Here is a 20,616-nt window from a genome sequence, read left to right as displayed (position 1 = left end):
CTTTCCGTCCCCAGGAGAGGTGCATCATGTCATGCCTGGCTTTTTTCGGTATACTCGATGTGAGTGGGTTGAGTCACTGACAATATCTTCCTGTTCGGTTTTGCACCCCCTCTGGCTCGTGAGGTGGGGGAGATCTTTGTGGGCTATACTCAGCCTTGTGTAGTAAGTTAATGGTCTGTTGATATCCCTTTGTTGTTGTGTCGGGGTTGTGCTTTGGCGAAGTGGGTGGGGTTATACCCTACCTGGTTGGCCCTGTCTGGGGGTAACTTTGGACAGGGGCAAAGTGTCCCACGACCCCCTCTGTCTCAGTCCCCAGTATCTATGCTGCAATAGTCTATGTGCGGGGGGCTAGGGTCAGTCTGTCCTATCTGGTATAATTATCCTGTCTTATCTGGTGTCCAGTGGGATCTTAAGTACTCACTCACTCACTCACTCACTCACTCACTCACTCACTCACTCACTCACTCATATAACTCACTCACTCACAAAAATCACTCACTAACTCACTGGCCACCACACAGAGCCTGGTTCCTCTTTAAGTTTATTCTAGGTTCCTGCCTTTCTATAGATTGTTTTCCTAGCTACTGTGCTTCTACATCTGCATTGCTTGCTCTTTGGGGCCGTTGGGGTTTAAGACTGGATTTCTGTAAAAGCACTTAGTGACAACTGCTGAGGTAAAAACGGTTTTATAAATACATCTGATTGATTGAATTATTACAGTATTAGGCCAAACCTACCGGGTTGATTTATGAATTCTCAAATGTTTTAATTATATGCACACATTTTTCACTGTATTTTTTTTACAATTAGTATTACGTTAAATATTAGCCGCTATTCGTAGCCACCGTCAGTTACTGTATGTACACAAACATTTATAACTATCACTTTATATCACTGGGGACGAGCAACATATATATACACTACATTTCAAAAGTTTGGGGTCACTTAGAAATGTCCTTGTTTCTGAAAGAAAAACACATTTTTGGTCCATTAAAATAACATCTAATTGATCAGAAATATACAGTGTAGACATTGTTTATGTTGTAAATTATTATGGTAGCAGGAAACAGCAGATTTGTTTTATATGGAATATCTACATCTACATAGGCACAGGCCAATTATCAGGAACTATCACTCCTGTGTTCCAATGGCTAATCCAAGTTTATAATTTTAAAAGTCTAATTGATCATTAGAAACCATTTTACAATTATGTTAGCACAGCTGAAATCTGTTGCGCTGATTAAAGAACCAATACACCTGGCCTTATTTAGACTAGTTGAGTAGCTGGAGCATCAGCATTTGTGGGTTTGATTAAAGGCTCAACATTTCCAGAAACAAAGACCTTTCTTCTGAAAACAGTCAATTCTTGTTCTGAGAAATGAAGGCTATTCCATGGGAGAAATAAACAAGAAACTGCCAACGCTGTGTACTACTCCCTTCACAGACCAGCGCACACTGGCTCTAACCAGAATAGAAAGAGGAGAGGGAGACCCCGGTGCACAACTGAGCAAGAGGACAAATACATTAGAGTCCCGAGTTTGAGAAACAGACCCCTCACAAGTCCTCAACTGGCAGCTTCATTAAATAGTAACAACAAAACACCAGTCTCAATGTCAACAGTGAAGAGGTGCCCCGGAATACTGGCCTTCTAGGCAGAGTTGCACAGTCTTGGCATTCTCTCAGCCAGCTTCACCTGGAATGCTTTTCCAATAGTCTTGAAGGAGTTCCCACATATGCTGGGTCCTTGTTTGCTGCTTTTCCTTCACTCTGCGGTCCAACTCATCCCAAACGATCTCAATTGGTTTGAGGTCAGGTGACTGTGGAGGCCAGGACATCGGATGCAGCACTCCATCACTCTCCTTCTTGGTCAATTAGCTCTTAAAACATATAGTCCCAATAAGCGCAAACCAGATGGGATGGCGTATCACAGCAGAATGCTGTGGTAGTCATGCTTGTTAAACCTGTCTAGGACTGGGGTTCTGCTAGAGGAACACCTCGTCAACAGCCAATGAAATTGCAGGGCACCAAATACAAATCAACAGAAATCTCATAAATCAAATTTCTCAAACATACAAGTATTAGGCACCATTTTAAAGATATAATTCTCATTAATCCAGCCACCGTGTCTGATTTCAAAAATGCTTGACAGGGAAAGCTCCACAAACGATTGTTAGGTTAGAACCAACTCACAAAAAAGAGAGGAGTCACAAAAAGCACAAATAGAGATAACATTATTCACTAACCTTTGATCTTCATCAGATGACACTCATAGGACTTCATGTTACACACTACATGTATGTGTTGTTCGGTAAAGTTCATATTTATATCCCAAAATCTTATTTTACATTGGTGTTCAGTAGTTCCAAAACATGCAGTGATATTGCAGAGAGCCACTTGAATTCACAGAAATACTCAAAATAAATGTTGATGAAAATACAACTATTATACATGAAAGTTTAGATACACTTCCGCTGTGTCAGATTTCAAAACAACTTTATGAAAAAAGCATAATTTGAGAACGGCGCTCAAAGCGCAAACCAGCCAGAGAAATATCCGCCATATTGGGCAGTCAACATTATTCATAAATAGCATTATAAATATTCACTTACCTTTGATGATCTTCACCAGAATGCACTCCCAGAAATCGCAGTTCCACAATAAATGCTTGTTTTGTTCGATAATGTCCATCATTTATGTCAATTTATGTCCAATAGCTTCTTTTGTTAGGGCGTTTGGTAAACAAATCCAAAAGTGTGATCTGGTCCATTCGGACGAAACGTTCAAAAAGTTATATTACAGGTCGAAGAAACTTGTCAAACTAAGTATAGAATCAATCTTTAGGATGTTTTTATCATAAAAGTTCAATAATGTTCCAACCGGAGAATTCCATTGTCTGTATGGAACGCAGACCATAACTGACCATTTAAGCTTGGAGCCTGCCGCATGGTTCACAACGACTGAAACATTGTCATCACAGTTCCATGATTAGTAAGGATTATTAGGGTAGATTTATAGGACAACTTTTCAACCACTTTGTGAATTTTCAATTTTTCATGGATTGAACAATTAAATATAACTTTCAGGGTGAATCAAACCACTTATTTTTTTATTCACCAATATATTTTGTACATAAACTTTTTTATTATTATTATTAATGAATAATTTCCTAACCCTAAATAAATAATATACACGATTAGAGTAGTTTTAAATCTACTGAATGGTGCTGGAAAAGGGACAAATATACACTAAACAAAATATACACACAACATGCAGCAATTTAAAAGATTTTCATGAGTTACAGTTCATATAAGGAAATCAGTCAATTTAAATAAATTCATTGGGCCCTAATCTATGGACTTCACAGATATGCACCTGTTGGTCACAGATGCCTTTTAAAAAAGTAGGGGTGTGGATCGGAAAACCAGTCAGTATCTGATGTGACTACCATTTGCCTCATGCAGCACAACACATCTCACATGATCACTTCTTGATATGTCACACCTGTCAGGTGGATTGATTATCTTGACAAATGATAAATACTCACTAACAGGGATATAAACAAATTTGTGCACAACATTTTTGAGAAATAAGCTTTCTTTGCATATGGAAAATGTCTGGGATCTTTTATTTCAGCTCAAGAAACATGGAACGAACACTTTACTTGCTTAAATATATTTTTAAAAAGTTCAGTGTATCAGTATTTACTTGGCTTTCTTCCATTGATTTCCAGCATTCTGAACCATTCTCTCCATATATTCTAGTGAGTCTGTCAAAAAATAATCTAATTTAAAGGTACACCAAATTTAAAAGAGATGGGATAAATGCACTGAAAACCCTATTGAATGAAAAATGCCTCAAGAAAATCTGTTTCCCAGAAAGTGGGATTGTTTTCAGCCGATTAATTCAATTTATTCAGCACACACAAGGGAAGCACGCCTTCCAAGCTCAGAAGGTTAGTCTGAATGTCATCTGCTGAGAAGTGCAAAGGAAAGGCGTGTGTAGGAAAGGCGTAACTTTCCTAAGTCTGAATCGGGCCATAACTGCACAGCTGTTTATATTGACAGTACAAACATACTTGGTGATTTTGACCGGAAACAAAATATGTTTTATGTCCAAGAGAAGTATCAACAGTACATTTGAAACATTAGCGAAGACACTGAACTCAAATATACCCCGGTGGGTCATATACATTTAAGCACATGAGTGTAGATACATTAACATATTTTTACAACAACTGTGGAATGTAACATTTTAAAACAATATCAAACGTGAACTTAAGAGTTTTTCAGTGCGTGTGGGGTAGGGTGGGGTGGGGTGTGGGGTGGTGTGGTGTGGGTTGTGGGGTGGTGTGTCAGTGTATTCGTGTATTAGTTTATTTTTCACAGGTATCAGAAGATATCATTCACTCATGAAAGCAATCTTTCTGAATGCATGATTGATGTGTCACTGATCGGAAATATTTTGCATTTCAACAATAGTATTTCAAAAGAACGGTGTTGAAAATTATGCCATTCTTAGTTCTCAGAATGGTAGTTCCTTTTGAGCAATACTTGTCTTCGCAAAAACATTTAAATAATACAGTGTGTTCAGAAATGAACATTTGAGGCCTTCAGTGAAACTTAGTTTAAGCATTCATGACTCTAAATTAGGCGATACTGAGAAACCAAACAAGTATATTTTCCCCAGAACCCGCCAACATTCCCGTGAAGTGTATTTATAGAGAACAGTAATAACATCCTAATTCCATTTCACAGAATATGGGTCATATTAGCTGTATGTCTCGAGAGCCCAATGATTTCAACCTTTTGTGTTGAAACCTAAATGGTGCCTATCTCCAACTCCATTCATAGTCCAATAAAATCAACGGCATTGAAAGACCAGATGTAAAAAATATATACAATAAAAAATATATTTATTTAACAACTAAAGATAAATTCTGCCCGAACCAAAACATGTCAGCGTAAGCTTTTGTCATCGAGTGTGTGGTTTCTTTAAAATCAGTAGGCTGCTGCTGCTATGGAGGCTCGCCAGGTCCCCAGGATGTGTGTGTGTGTGTGTGTGTGTGTGTGTGTGTGTGTGTGTGTGTGTGTGTGTGTGTGTGTGTGTGTGTGTGTGTGTGTGTGTGTGTGTGTGTGTGTGTGTGTGTGTGTGTGTGTGCACACATGTAGCCGCACGTTGGCCAGGTGTCAACTACCTAACATACGTACCTCAATTGCAGTTTCACCTGATGTATCACTGAGCAACAGTAGACATTGAACATTCCGTCATTTAATAGTGTCACACCCTGATCTGTTTCACCGGTCTTTGTGCTTGTCTCCACCCCCTTCCAGGTGTCGCCCATCTTCCCCATTATCCCCAGTGTATTTATACCTGTGTTCTCTGTTTATCTGTTGCCCTTTCGTTTAGTTTGTCTACCACATTTTTCCCTTTGCTTCTGTCTTGTTCTAGTTCCTGTTTTTTAGTTTTCCCAGTTTTGGCCATTCTGCCTGCCCTGACCCTGAGCCTGCCGTTCTGTACCTTGTCACACCACCCTGGATTATTGACCTCTGCCTACCCTGACCCCAAGACTGCCTGCCGTTCTCTACCTTGGGGGCGGCATGGTTGCCTAGTGGTTAGAGCGTTGGACGAGTCTGAGAAGGTTGCAAGTTCAAACCCCCGAGCTGACAAGGTACAAATCTGTCATTCTGCCCCCTGAACAGGCAGTTAACCCACTCATTGAAAATAAGAATTTGTTCTTAACTTATTTGCCTGGTAAAATAAATCAATAAAACCTCATGGACTCTGATCTGGATTACTGACCTTGACCTGTCATCAAGGTCTGACCTGTCATTTTGCCTGACCCCTGTTCTAGTAATAAACTTTTGATATTGTCTGCATCTGGGTCTTCCCTGAAATGTGATTAATAGTAGCATCAGTAGACATAGAACATTCCAGCATTTAATAGTACTATTAATAGTAGTATTTAACAGTAGACATAGATGTGTGTTAGTTCATGCTCAAATATCACTGTATGAATGAATAGTTTATGCTTGTGTCACATCGCCATTTGACAACTGATCCCTCAGGGATCAATTGACACATTTAATGAAAATTACAATTATTCCTCCAGTGTACTGTGCAGTGCACACAACATACAAAGAATGATAAATATCAACATTATAATATATATATGTTATCCAAGAAATAACAATAACCTTCAAGCAGCAAAATAAAAAATAAAAAAATACAGTTGAATAAATACAAATAAATGAAATGGGAAAGAAAAGGCATTTCAACAAGGTCGGGCCCCAAGAAAGAATGTAGGTTTGTAAGACATATGGGACCGACCGGATGGATTTGGTCTTATGTAGCAAATTTTGAAATTGTGTTTTTTTGCATTGGATAAAAGTAAATGACTCAGAGTTAGAAAAGTCGATATCATATGCTACAGTTGAGGAAAAATTGGAAAGTATTTCTGCTTTGAAAGTTGATGAACTTGTAACCTCACTTTTGAGAAAATGGCCCTTGAATTTTTGGTACCTACTGGAGAGCTCTTCTTTGACCCATTCACCCCCTATTAACCTTTAGCCCCACCCATCTCTTTAAGGATTCACATGTGAGGCTATTTACTAAACAAACAAATATTTCAAGACTAAAGGCTGGTTTATACTACGGGTGTGTTCGTAAATTTAATCTGGATTAACAGAGAGTGCTTTGGGCGTTGTAAACTCACAACGTTGTCAGATTGGCCGTATGTAAATTCAGAGCATTTTGCTCTCGCAGCGCAAACTGGACGCTCTGGCCAAAAAGTAGTATTGATCCGAGCATTCTGATCTAAAAAGAGCATTCAAGCAACCAAAGATAACTGGCTAATGTTGGCTAGCTTGCTTGCTACTTCCAGACATAAATGAGAGATGACACTGACCATTTTACTCAACCTAGCAGAGCTGGTTATGCTCTTTTTATGTTATCCAGAGGATTGGTGACTGAAACTGCGCTGCTGGCAACAATTTAATTGCACTTTTTTGACAACGTTAAATGCCATCAACCATATTAAACGGGTGTTGAGCGTTCGTAAATGTGTCAGTTATTCTTCGCTCTGGCACACTCAGACGAGAGTGCTCTGAAATCGGAGGAGATAGCTGGTAAGTTCGCTCTGGCTATGTTTATCAACAGTTGTCGCAATGACATCATAAACATTCTATTGAAATAGTTACTTGCATAGTGGAGTTTTTGTTTTGACATGTAGCTAGCTAGTTAAACAACAACCCATAATCACACCTCATAATGATACTAACCTTCATGAATCTGCAGGTACAGTGCCTTGCAAAAGTATTCATCCCCCTTGGCGTTATTCAATTTTTGTTGCATTGCAATGTTTAATTTAAATGTATTTTATTTAATGTAATAGACATACACAAAGTAGTCCAAATTGTTGAAGTGAAATGAAAACAAAATACTTGTTTCAAAAAATAAAAATAAACTGAAAACTGGTGCATGCACACGTATTCACCCCCCTTTGCTACGAAGCCCCTAAATAAGATCTGGTGCAAAGAAATACCTTCACAAGTCACATAATTAGTTAAATAAAGTCCACATGTGTGCAATATAAGTGTCAAATGACCTGTCACATGATCTCAGTATATATAAACCTGTTCTGAAATCCCCAGAGTCTGCAGCACCACTAAGCAAGGGGCGCCACCAAGCAAGCATCACCATGAAGACCAAGGAGCTCTCCAAACAGGTCATGGACAAAGTTGTGGAGAAGTACACATCAGGGTTGGGTTATAAAAAAATATCTAAAACTTTGAACATCCCACGGAGCACCATTAAATCCATTATTAAAAAATTGAAAGAATTTGGCGTCACAACAAACCTGCCAAGAGAGGGCTGTCCACCAAAACTCACAGAGCAGGCAAGGAGGGCATTAATCAGAGAGACAACAAAGAGACCAAAGATAATCCAGAAGGAGCTGCAAAGTTCCACAGCGGAGATTGGAGTATCTGTCCATAGGACCACTTTAAGCAGTACACTCCACAGAGCTGGGCTTTACAGAATAATAGCCAGGAAAAAAATCTATTGCTTGAAGAAAAAAATAAGCAAGCACGTTTGGTGTTCGCCAAAAGACATGTGGGAGACTCCCCAAACATCCCAAACATCTGGAAGAAGGTACTCTGGTCAGATGAGACTAAAATTGAGCTTTTTGGTCTTCAAGGAAAATGCTATGTCTGGCGCAAACCCAACACCTCTCATCACCCTGAGAGCAACATCCCCAGTGAAGCATCGAGGTGGCAGCATCATGCTGTGGGGATGTTTTTCCATCGGCAGGGACTGGAAAACTGGTCAGAATTGAAGGAATGATGGATGGTGCTAAATACAAGGACGTTTTTGAGGGATACCTGTTTCAGTCTTACAGAGATTTGAGACTGGGACGGAGGTTCACCTTCCAGCAGGACAATGACCCTAAGGATACTGCTAAAGCAATCATTGACACTTACTAACCAACCAGGTTCAATGTTAGCTAGCTAACGTTAGGCTATAACTAGCAATGCAAATGGCTCTGAGATACGAATAATATTACCACGCAGATCATACATGTAATGTTAATTAGCTAGGCAGCAACTTTAACTTGAAATGAGGCTAGCTGGACTCGCTTACCCGTATACATGGATGGACGCTTCTCCCTTTTGGTCATGGATACCATGGTTACCCTTGGTTTGGGTAATCCGGTGCCATCTGTGTATTCTCTTTTAAATGTAATGTAAATGACTCCGTTGCAATTGCAATAACCCAACACCAGACTTTTCTCCATCTCCTTAGCTATCATACTCTAATTCCACTGATTATAAGGAAAGTGGAGAGCAAAACTTAAGCATTTCTACTGATATTATTGAAAAAAGCCATGTTAGAAAAGATTACCAACACATACTGTCCAGCTCATATTATAAACAAAAGCAGGTTACATGTCAGTCCAATCAGAACTAATCTCTCGGCATGTCCAGCCCACTCATTATCTCAGCCAAACACGGCTAGCGGGAAGGTTGATGGCTTTTTTCCATGGCTAAACCAACTTGGATCGTAATTTAACAATTGTATTCGTCTTTACAGATGTCTAACAAGTTTGTTATTTGTTATACATGTTTCAAAAAAGTAATTTTGATAAAACAATTATGACGTTCAAATGATGCTTCTGTGAAGTAGTGGCCCACGACATACGCCTATTTTCCTGAAACTAGTCACATCTATCAATCTATATATACAGTTGAAGTCGGAAGTTTACATACACTTAGGTTGGAGCCATTGAAATATGTTTTTCAACCACTCCGCAAATTTTTTGTTAAAAAAACATAGTTTTGGCAAGTCGGTTAGGTTAGGACATCTTTTTTCTGTATGACACAAGTCATTTTTCCAACAATTGTTTACAAACAGATTACTTCACTTATAATTCACTGCATCACAATTCCAGTGGGTCAGAAGTTGACTGTGATTTTAAACAGCTTGGAAAACTGTTCAATGATGTCATGATGTCATGGATTTAGAAGATTAAGATAGGCTAATTGACATCATCTGAGTCAATTGGAGGTGGACCTGTGGATGTTTTTCAAGGCCTACCTTCAAACTCAGTGCCTCTTTGCTTGACATCATGGGAAAATCAAAAGAAATCAGTCAAGACCTCAGAAAAAAATGGAGACATCAAGTCTGGTTCATCCTTGGGAGCAATTTCCAAACGCCTGAAGGTACAACGTTCATCTGTACAAACCATAGTAGGCAAGTATAAACACCATGGGACCACCCAGCCGTCATACCGCTCAGGAAGGAAAACCCGTTCTGTCTCCTAGAGACGAACGTACTTTGGTGCAAAAAGTTCAACTCAATCCCAGAGCAACAGCAAAGGACCTTGTGAAGATGCTGGAGGAAACAGGTACACAAGTATCTATATCCACAGTAAAACGAGTCCTAAATCGGCATAACCTGAAAGGCCGCTCAGCAAGGAAGAAGCCACTGCTCCAAAACCGCCATAAAAAAAGCCAGACTACAGATTGCAACTACACATGGGGACAAAGATCATACTTTTTCGAGAAACATCCTCTGTTCTGATGAAACAAAAATATAACTGTTTGGCCATAATGACCATAATTATGATTGGAGGAAAAAGGGGGAGGCTTGCAAGCCAAAGGACACCATCCCAAACGTAAAGCACGGAGGTGGAAGCATCATGTTGTGGGGGTGCTTTGCTGTAGGACGGACTGGTGCACTTCACAAAATAGATGGGATCATGAGGCTGGAAAATTCTGTGGCTATATTGATGCAACATGTCAAGAAATCAGTCAGGAAGTTAAAGCTTGGTCGCAAATGGGTCTTCCAAATGGACAATGACCCCAAGCATTCTTGTGGCAAAATGGCTTAAGGACAACAAAGTCAAAGTATTGCATTGGCCATCACAAAGCCCTGACCTCAATCCAATAGAAAATGTGTGTGCGTCCAAGGAGTCCTTTCAACCCTGATTCAGTTACACCAGCTCTGTCAGGAGTAATGGGACAAAATTCACCCAACTTATTGTGGGAAGCTTGTGGAAGGCTACAATAAATGTTTGACCGAAGATGAACAATTTAAAGGCAATGCTACCAAATACTAATTGAGTGTATGTAAAATTCTGACCCACTGCGAATGTGATAAAATCATTTAAAGTTGAAATAAATAATTTTCTCTGCTGTTATTCTAACATTTCACATTCTTAAAATAAAGTGGTGATACTAACTGACCTAAGACAGGACATTTTTACTAGGATTAAATGTCAGGAATTGTGAAAAACTGAGTTTAAATGTAATTGACTAAGGTGTATGTAAACTTCCGATTGGTACAATGCCATCTTTCTTTAATGCGCGGGGGCATTATCCCTGATCTTAACTCTACACATAGTTATCTCCTGCTTTTTGGTAGGTTGTACATAACATTTCTCTTTAACTTCTTGAGTGTTTTGTTTTGTTTTGTTGTGATTTTTTGTTGTGATGTGTTGTTTTGATTATGATGTAGACTATTGTTTTGTTGTGATATGTTTTGTTTATGATGTGTTGTGTGTTGTGATGTTTTGTTTATGATGTGTAGTTTTGTTGTCATGTTTTGTTTATGATGTAGACTATTCGTTTGATGTGATGTTTCGTTGTGATGTGTGGTTTTGGTTATGATGTAGACTATTGTTTTGTTGTGATATGTTTTGTTTATGATGTGTAGTTTTGTTGTCATGTTTTGTTTATGATGTAGACTATTCGTTTGATGTGATGTTTCGTTGTGATGTGTGGTTTTGGTTATGATGTAGACTATTGTTTTGTTGTGATATGTTTTGTTTATGATGTGTTGTGTGTTGTGATGTTTTGTTTATGATGTGTAGTTTTGTTGTCATGTTTTGTTTATGATGTAGACTATTCGTTTGATGTGATGTTTCGTTGTGATGTGTGGTTTTGTTTATGATGTAGACTATTGTTTTGTTGTGATATGTCTTGTTTATGATGTAGACTATGGTTTTCTTGTTATGTGTTGTTTATGATGTGTTGTTTTGCTGTGATCCTTTGGTTTGTTGTGATGTGTTGTTTTGTTTATGATTTAGACTTGTTTTGTTGTTTTGTTGTGATGTGTTGTTTTGTTTATGATTTAGACTTGTTTTGTTGTTTTCTTGTGATGTGTTATTTTGTTTATGATGTTTTGTTTATGTGTAGACTATTGTTTTGTTGTGAAGTGTTGTTTTTGATGTGTTGTTTAGTTTATGATGTAGACTCTTGTTTGCTTGTGAAGTGTTGTTTTGTTCCTGTTTGGAGTAGCGGCTGCATTGGCAACAGTGGATCCTAATCCTAAATGGTGTACTCGATGTTGGCCTGTACATACTGTCATCTTCAGTGCGTATATGTGTGCATCCCTTCTAGAGCAGTGTTTCTGTGGACACTTGGCAAGCTGCAGATACCACCACTGTGTCATTACTCAAATCAACCATGCCTTGGCCACAGCAAAACCCCAGCGTGTAATAGGGATGACGGCATTAGTGTGTGTGTGTGTGTGTGTGTGTGTGTGTGTGTGTGTGTGTGTGTGTGTGTGTGTGTGTGTGTGTGTGTGTGTGTGTGTGTGTGTGTGTGTGTGTGTGTGTGTGTGTGTGTGTGTGTGTGTGTGTGTGTGTGTGTGTGTGGTGGTACCAGACCCCAAGCTGTCAACCAGCACCAGCCTGATATGGGCTGGAACTCAAACACTCCTGTTCCCATAAATTAAATGTTAAGCAAAGGTTCAACTCAAAGTCCGCTGTTAATTAAAAGATTAGGGTTCTGGTGAATGTAACAAAGTCTGCTGTTAATTAAAAGATGAGGGTTCTGGTGAATTTAACAAGGTGTGGCATACATGAAAGCCTTTTTTCTGTCATTCTGTTTATGGACTATGGACAAACAAATCCATCCAGACAGCACTGGGTAGTGGAGGCACTTATGTGCTGAGCAATGCATTTTTAATGAAGGACATGTCTTTTAACCACAAACATGAGGCCTGTATAAGAAAAAACAATGTCATAATGTTATGCAACAGAAACTTCTTTTAAACTGGAGAAGGATTAAAAGAGACTAATCATAATTGTGAATCAGAAAATGACAACCTTCAACCAACAAGGTTTATGAAGTGTGAATAATTGCAGAATATGTTGCATGCCATCTTTTCACCAAGTCGTTAAGACACAAACAGCTTACAGAAGGTAGGCAATTAAGGTCACAGTTATGAAAACTTACGACACTAAAGAAGCCTTTCCACTGACTCTGAAAAACACCAAGAGAATGATGCACAGGGTCCCTGTTCATCTGTGTCACACCTGCGTGACAGATACAGGATGGTAACAACAACTGCCCAAGTTCCACCAGGGACACACAATCCCTCCATCAGTGCTCAGACTGTCTGCAATAGGCTGAGAGAGCTGGACTGAGGGCTTGTAGGTTGTAAGGCACTCAGCAGACATCACCGGCAACAACGTCGCCTATGGGCACAAACCCACCATCGTTTGACCAGACAGTAATGGCAAAAGGTGCTCTTCACTGACGAGTCGCGGTTTTGTCTCACCAGGGGTGATGGTCAGATTCGCATTTATCGTCGAAGGAATGAGTGTTACACTGAGGCCTGTACTCTGGAGCGCGATCGATTTGGAGGTGGAGGGTCCGTCATGGTCTGGGGCGGTGTGTCACAGCATCATTGGACTGAGCTTGTTGTCATTGCAGGCAATTTCAACGCTGTGCATTACAGGGAAAACATCCTCCTCCCCCATGTGGTACCCTTCCTGCAGGCTCATCCTGACATGACCCTCCAGCATGACAATGCCACCAGCCATACTGCTCGTTTTGTGCGTGATTTCCTGCAAGACAAGAATGTCAGTGTTCTGCCATGGCCAGCGAAGAGCCTGGATCTAAATCCCATTGAGCACATCTGGGACCTGTTGGTTCGGAGGGTGAGGGTTAGGGCCATTCCCCCCAGAAATGTCCAGGAACTTGCAAGTGTCTTGGTGGAAGAGTGGGGTAACATCTCACAGCAAGAACTGGCAAATCTGGTGCAGTCCATGAAGAGGAGAAGCACTGCAATCCTTAATGCAGCTGGTTGCCACACCAGATACTGACGGTTACTTTTGATATTGACCCCCCCCCCCTTTGTCAGGGACACATTATTCCATTTCTGTTAGTCACATGTCTATGGAACTTGTTCAGTTTATGTCTCAGTTGTTGAATCTTCTTATGTTCATACAAATATTTACACATGTTAAGTTTGCTGAAAATAAACGCAGTTGACAGTGAGAGAACATTTGTTTTTAGGTCTTCAGTGATGTTGATCACTTTGAGCCACAAGCTATCAAGGTGCCACATCCAATATATTCCTGTCATTAACCGTTGTCAAAGGGAGGAAGAGGGATATCTTCCTCATGTAAACCAACTTGGTCCATATCAGTGAATCCATGAGTACCAAATCGGACATGCATTCCCATGTAGCCCAGATCACCGTGTTAGGCTTTGTGTGGACACTGGCACCCACTATACCATGGAAATATTAACATACTAAACTAGTGTGAGACATATCAAAGAAACCAGATGAATTTCACTTGTTTATAACTACAACATGTCTTTCACTCATGCTCTTTCACTGTTCCACTGGTGCGGTATTAAACAACAAGACAGAACTTCATAATGCTTGGGTGCCATTTCACCGAGCTGCCCTTTTACCATGCCACCTTTCGAATACTACAAATTGGAACACGCACTTGCCTTATTAATTACAAGGAATGCACTCTCGGAGCCCTACCCGAAAAGCGCTATGCTGAAAAGTATGCTGTTATGAAGCCACAAGGCATGCAGACTGTTCGTTCTCGGCCTACGGTGTGCCTATGCTCCGGTTTCGGACCTGAGCCAAGCTATCAGTGCCAAAATGTTGGATACTGGAGAGCCACGTAGATGCAATGGCATTTTTTAAAGGAGCGAGGGGACATGTAAGTTGGGGAGGGAGTGGGGACAGGGATTTGGGAGAGGCCGTTGAACTGTACAGAGTGCCAGTATCTGCCATGCACATTCTGTGAGGAATTCACACACACACACACACACACACACACACACACACACACACACACACACACACACACACACACACACACACACACACACACACACACACACACACACACACACACAAACAACACAATAAACAGCCCACCGGCTTTAATTTTGCCACCCAAAACTCTGAGACGAGAGATAAGCATGCAGACCCTGGCCGTGACTCCACTCTCCGACGGTGTCTCCGGAGGAGTTGGGATTAGCAAAAGAACATTTCCAATTCACACGTGTACATAAATACACACTTGTGTGAAATTGGATTATTATTATTATTATTATTTGAAGTAACATATGTACAGTACATATGTCACAGTCAAAAGTTTAGACACACCTGCTCATTCAAGGGGTTTTCTTTTTTCTTTTTTTACTATTCTCTGCACTGTAGAATTATAGTGAAGACATCAAAACTATGGAATAACACATATGGAATCATGCAGTAAGAAAAAGTGTTAAACAAATCAAAATAGATTTTACATTTTAGATTCTTCAATGTAGCTTTGCACACTCTTGGCATTCTCTCAACCGGCACCATGAGGTACTGTAGTCACCTGGAATGCATTTCAATTAACAGGTGTGCCTTGTTAAAACCTAGGATAGGATAAAGTAATCCTTCTCACCCCCCCCCCCTTAAAAGATTTAGATGCACTATTGTAAAGTGGCTGTTCCACTGGATGTCATAAGGTGAATGCACCAATTTGTAAGTCGCTCTGGATAAGAGCGTCTGCTAAATGACTTAAATGTAAATGTTAAATGTTAAAAGTTCATTTGTGGGTTTGCTTTCCTTCTTAACCCTTGGAAACGGGCTCTATGACCCCCAGTGAATACGTCTGTGTAACGACTCTCCTCTTCTTCTGACGAGGAGTAAGAGAGGGCGGACCAATGTGCAGCGTGGTAAGTGTCCATTTTAATATATAAAACTGAACACTACAAAAATACAAAATAACAACGTGAATGAACAAACGAAAATCGAAACAGACCCGTATGGTACACAGACACAGGAAACAATCACTCACAACTCAAAAGTGAAACCAGGCTACCTAAGTATGGTTCTCAATCAGGGACAACGAATGACAGCTGCCTCTGATTGAGAACCATACCAGGCCAAACACAGAAATCCCAAAACATAGAAAAAGGAACATAGACAACCCACCCAACTCACGCCCTGACCATAAAAAAACAAAGATATAACAAAAGAACTAAGGTCAGAACGTGACAGTCTGGCAGCCCAACTGATTGGCAAACGTACTGCAAATTAAGAAATCATGTGACTAAGCTATAATAAACTACACTATGAAACAAAGATAAATTGTATAAAGAATGATAGTTAAAAGCAAACTCGGCTCCATCATTCATTGAATCAGATGGCTCATTTATCACAAAACCCACTGATATTGTCAACTACTTTAATGACTTTTTAGTTGGCAAGATAATCAAACCTTAGGGATGACATGCCAGAAACAAACGCTAACACTAGACATCCAAGTAACTCTGGACAAATTCTGAAAGATAAGAATTGTACTTTTGAATTCCGTAAAGTCAGTGTGGAAGAGGTGGGGAAATGATTGTTGTCTAACAAGAATGACAAGTCACCGGGGTCTGACAATCTAGATGGAAAATTACTGAGGATAATAGTTAACAATTTTGTACTCCTATTTGTCACATCTTCAATTTAAGCATACTAGAGAGCATGTGCCCTCAGGCCTGGAGGGAAGCTAGTCATTCCGCTACCCAAGAATAGTAAAGCCGCCTTTACTGACTCAAATCAGCCTGTTACCAACTCTTAGTAAACTTCTGGGAAAAAATGGTGTTTGACCAGATACATTGTTATTTCTTAGTAAACAAATTGACAACAAATTTTCAGCCAGCATGTAGAGAAGGACACTCAAAAAACACAGCACTTACACAAATGACTGAGAGAAATTGATGATAAAATGATTGTGGGAGCTGTTTTGTTAGACTTCAGTGCAGCTTTTGACAATTTTGATCATAGTCTGCTGCTGGAAAAAGGGAAATGTTATGGCTTTACACCCCCTGCTCTAATGTGGATAAAGAGTTACCTGTCTAACAGAACACAGAGGGTGTTCTTTAATGGAAGCCTCTCAAACATCATCCAATTAAATCAAATCAAAGTTTATTTGTCACGTACACCGAATACAACAGATGTAGTGGTGTGGGGGCTGTGCTTTGGCAAAGTGGGTGGGGTTATATCCTTCCTGTTTGGCCCTGTCCGGGGGTGTCCTCGGATGGGGCCACAGTGTCTCCTGACCCCTCCTGTCTCAGCCTCCAGTATTTATGCTGCAGTAGTTTATGTGTCGGGGGGCTAGGGTCAGTTTGTTATATCTGGAGTACTTCTCCTGTCCTATTCGGTGTCCTGTGTGAATCTAAGTGTGCGTTCTCTAATTCTCTCCTTCTCTCTTTCTTTCTCTCTCTCGGAGGACCTGAGCCCTAGGACCATGCCCCAGGACTACCTGACATGATGACTCCTTGCTGTCCCCAGTCCACCTGGCCATGCTGCTGCTCCAGTTTCAACTGGCCTGGGCCCTAGGACCATGTCCCAGGACTACCTGACATGATGACTCCTTGCTGTCCCCAGTCCACCTGGCCATGCTGCTGCTCCAGTTTCAACTGTTCTGCCTTACTATTATTCAACCATGCTGGTCATTTATGAACATTTGAACATCTTGGCCACGTTCTGTTATAATCTCCACCCGGCACAGCCAGAAGAGGACTGGCCACCCCACATATGCTCTCTCTAATTCTCTCTTTCTTTCTCTCTCTCGGAGGACCTGAGCCCTGGGACCGTGCCCCAGGACTACCTGACATGATGGCTCCTTGCTGTCCCCAGTCCACCTGACTGTGCTGCTGCTCCAGTTTCAACTGTTCTGCCTTATTATTATTCGACCATGCTGGTCATTTATGAACATTTGAACATCTTGGTCATGTTCTGTTATAATCTCTACCCGGCACAGCCAGAAGAGGACTGGCCACCCCACATAGCCCGGTTCCTCTCTAGGTTTCCTCCTAGGTTTTGGCCTTTCTAGGGAGTTTTTCCTAGCCACCGTGCTTTTACACCTGCATTGTTTGCTGTTTGGGGTTTTAGGCTGGGTTTCTGTACAGCACTTTGAGATATCAGCTGATGTACGAAGGGCTATATAAATAAATTTGATTTGATTTGATTTGGTTTTGATTTGATTTGATTAGTAGACCTTACAGTGATAATGCTTACTTATAGGCCCTAACCAACAGTGCAATTCTTAAGTAAAAAAAGTATTAGGTGAACAATAGATAAGTTAGGAAATAAAAAAACCTCAGTAAAAAGAGAGTGAAAAATAAGACTAGGGAGGCTATATACAGTAGTGAGGCTATATACAGTAGCGAGGCTATATACAGTACAGAGGCTATATACAGGCACAATTAGTCAGCTAATTGAGGTAGTACATTTGATATTTATTTAATTTTACTAGGCAAGTCAGTTAAGAACAAATTCTTATTTTCAATAAGGGCCTAGGAACAGTGGGTTAACTGCCTGTTCAGGGGCAGAACGACAGATTTGTACCTTGTCAGCTCGGGGATTTGTACTTGCAACCTTTCGGTTACTAGTCCAACGCTCTAACCACTAGGCTACCCTGCCACCCATATAGGTATGGTTAAAGTGACTATGCATATATGATAAACAGAGAGTAGCTGTAGCATAAAAGAGGGGTTGGCGGGTGGTGGGTTGGACACAATGCACATAGTCCGGGTAGCCAATGTGCGGGGTCACCGTGTAGTCGGGCTAATTGAGGTCGTATGTACATGAATGTACAGTTAAAGTGATATATATATGATAAATAGAGAGATAAATAGAGAGTAGCAGCAGCTTAAAAGATGGGTTGGGGGGGGCACAATGCAAATAGTCCGGGTAGCCATTCGATTACCTGTTCAGGAGTCTTATGGCTTGGGGGTAAAAACTGTTGAGAAGCCTTTTGTCCTAGACTTGGCACTCTGGTACCGCTTGCCATGTGGTAGTAGACAGAACAGTCTATGACTGGGGTGGCTGGGGTCTTTGACAATTTTTAGGGCCTTCCTCTGATCCTGGATTGCAGACAGCTTGGCCCCAGTGATGTACTGGACCGTACGCACTACCCTCTGTCGTGCCTTGCGGTCAGAGGCCGAGCAGTTGCCGTACCAGGCAGTGATGCAATCAGTAAGGATGCTCTCGATGTCGCAGCTGTATAATCTTTTGAGGATATGATGATCCATGCCAAATCGTTTTAGTTTCCTGAGGGGGAATAGGATTTGTCGTGCCCTCTTTACAATGGTCTTGGTGTGTTTGTACCATTCTAGTTTGTTGGTGATGTGGACACCAAGGAACTTGAAGCTCTCAAACTGCTCCACTACAGCCCCGTCAATGAGAATGGGGGCATGCCCGCGTCCTCCTTTTCCTGTAGTCCACAATCATCTCCTTAGTCTTGGTTATGTTGAGGCATGGGTTGTTATTCTGGCACCACCCGGCCAGGTCTCTGTCTTGTCGGTGTCAGTGATCAGGCCTACCACTGTTGTGTCGTCTGCAAACTTAATGATGGTGTTGGAGTCGTGCCTGGCCATGAAGTTGTGGGTGAACAGGGAGTACAGCAGGGGACTGGGCACGCACCCCTGAGGGGCTCCAGTGTTGAGGATCAGCTTGGCATATGTGTTGCTACCTACACTCACCATCTGGGGGCAGCCCCTCAGGAAGTCCAGGATCCAGTTGCAGAGTGAGGTGTTTAGTTCCAGGATCCTTAGCTTGTGATGAGTTTTGAGGGTGCCATGGTGATGAATAGCATTCTCACGTAGGTGTACCTTTTGTCCAGGTGGTAAAGGGGAGTTTGCAGTTCAATATAGATTGCATCATCTATGGATCTGTTTGGGCGGTATGCAAATTGCAGTGGGTCTAGGGGTTCTGGGATAATAGTTTTGATGTGAGCCATTATCAGACTTTCAAAGAACTTCATGGCTACAGACGTGAATGCTACCGGTCTGTAGTCATATCGGCAGGTTGGCTTCGTGATCTTGGGCACAGGTACTATGGTGGTCTGCTTGAAACATGTTGGTATTACAGACTCAATCAGGGACATGTTGAAAATGTCAGTGAAAACATCTGCCAGTTGGTCAGCTCATGGCCAGGAGCACACGTCCTGGTAATCCGTCTGGCCCCCCGGCCTTGTGAATGTTGACCTGTTTAAAGGTCTTACTCACGTCGGCTATGGAGGCCGTGAACACGTTGTCCGGAACAGCTGATGCTCTCATGCATGTCTCAGTTTTGCTTGCCTCGAAGTGACCATAGAAGTGCTTTAGCTCATCTCTCTCTCTCTCTCTCTCTCTCTCTCTCTCTCTCTCTCTCTCTCTCTCTCTCTCTCTCTCTCTCTCTCTCTCTCTCTCTCTCTCTCTCTCTCTCTCTCTCTCTCTCTCTCTCTCTCTCTCTCTCTCTCTCTCTCTCTCTCATTTTTCTTAAATGCAATGTATTGAGTTGTGCGTCAATAACCTTAAAGCATGTCTATGAGTCAATATCCTGTCTGTGGAGGAAAGTGGAGAGAGGTGGGGGTGGGAGAGACTAGAGATAAACGTCAACCCTGTATTGACTGCAATCTATTGATAAAATGTCAACCCTGTGCCACTCATATTTTCCCATTGACTGCAAAGTATTGTGAGAAACATCAGCTACTGGGACATTTGACCTTTTTGCCAAAACGTGCCGGGATTACATTTTCAGGCTGATAAGGGCTAGGGACTGGGAGTGGACTGAATGGGAAGGGGAAAACTAAAAACTAGCTGTTATTGGCAGAGAGGTGTCGAACTCTCTTTCTTAACTATTAGCTAATTTACTGCCTGGTGATGTCACCAGGTATGCCACATCTCCATCCCAGCAAAACAGGCTGAGATTTATTGTCAAACAGCTCTTACACGAAAAGTCAATTATGATAATTCACCAATTCCACAGTATTATTGCAACCTCATAGTATATATATATACAGTACCGGTCAATAGTTTGGACACACTTACTCAT

Source organism: Oncorhynchus keta, chromosome 34, assembly GCF_023373465.1.
Source record: "Oncorhynchus keta strain PuntledgeMale-10-30-2019 chromosome 34, Oket_V2, whole genome shotgun sequence".
NCBI lineage: Eukaryota > Metazoa > Chordata > Actinopteri > Salmoniformes > Salmonidae > Oncorhynchus > Oncorhynchus keta.
Note: the sequence above shows the minus strand (reverse complement) of the source record.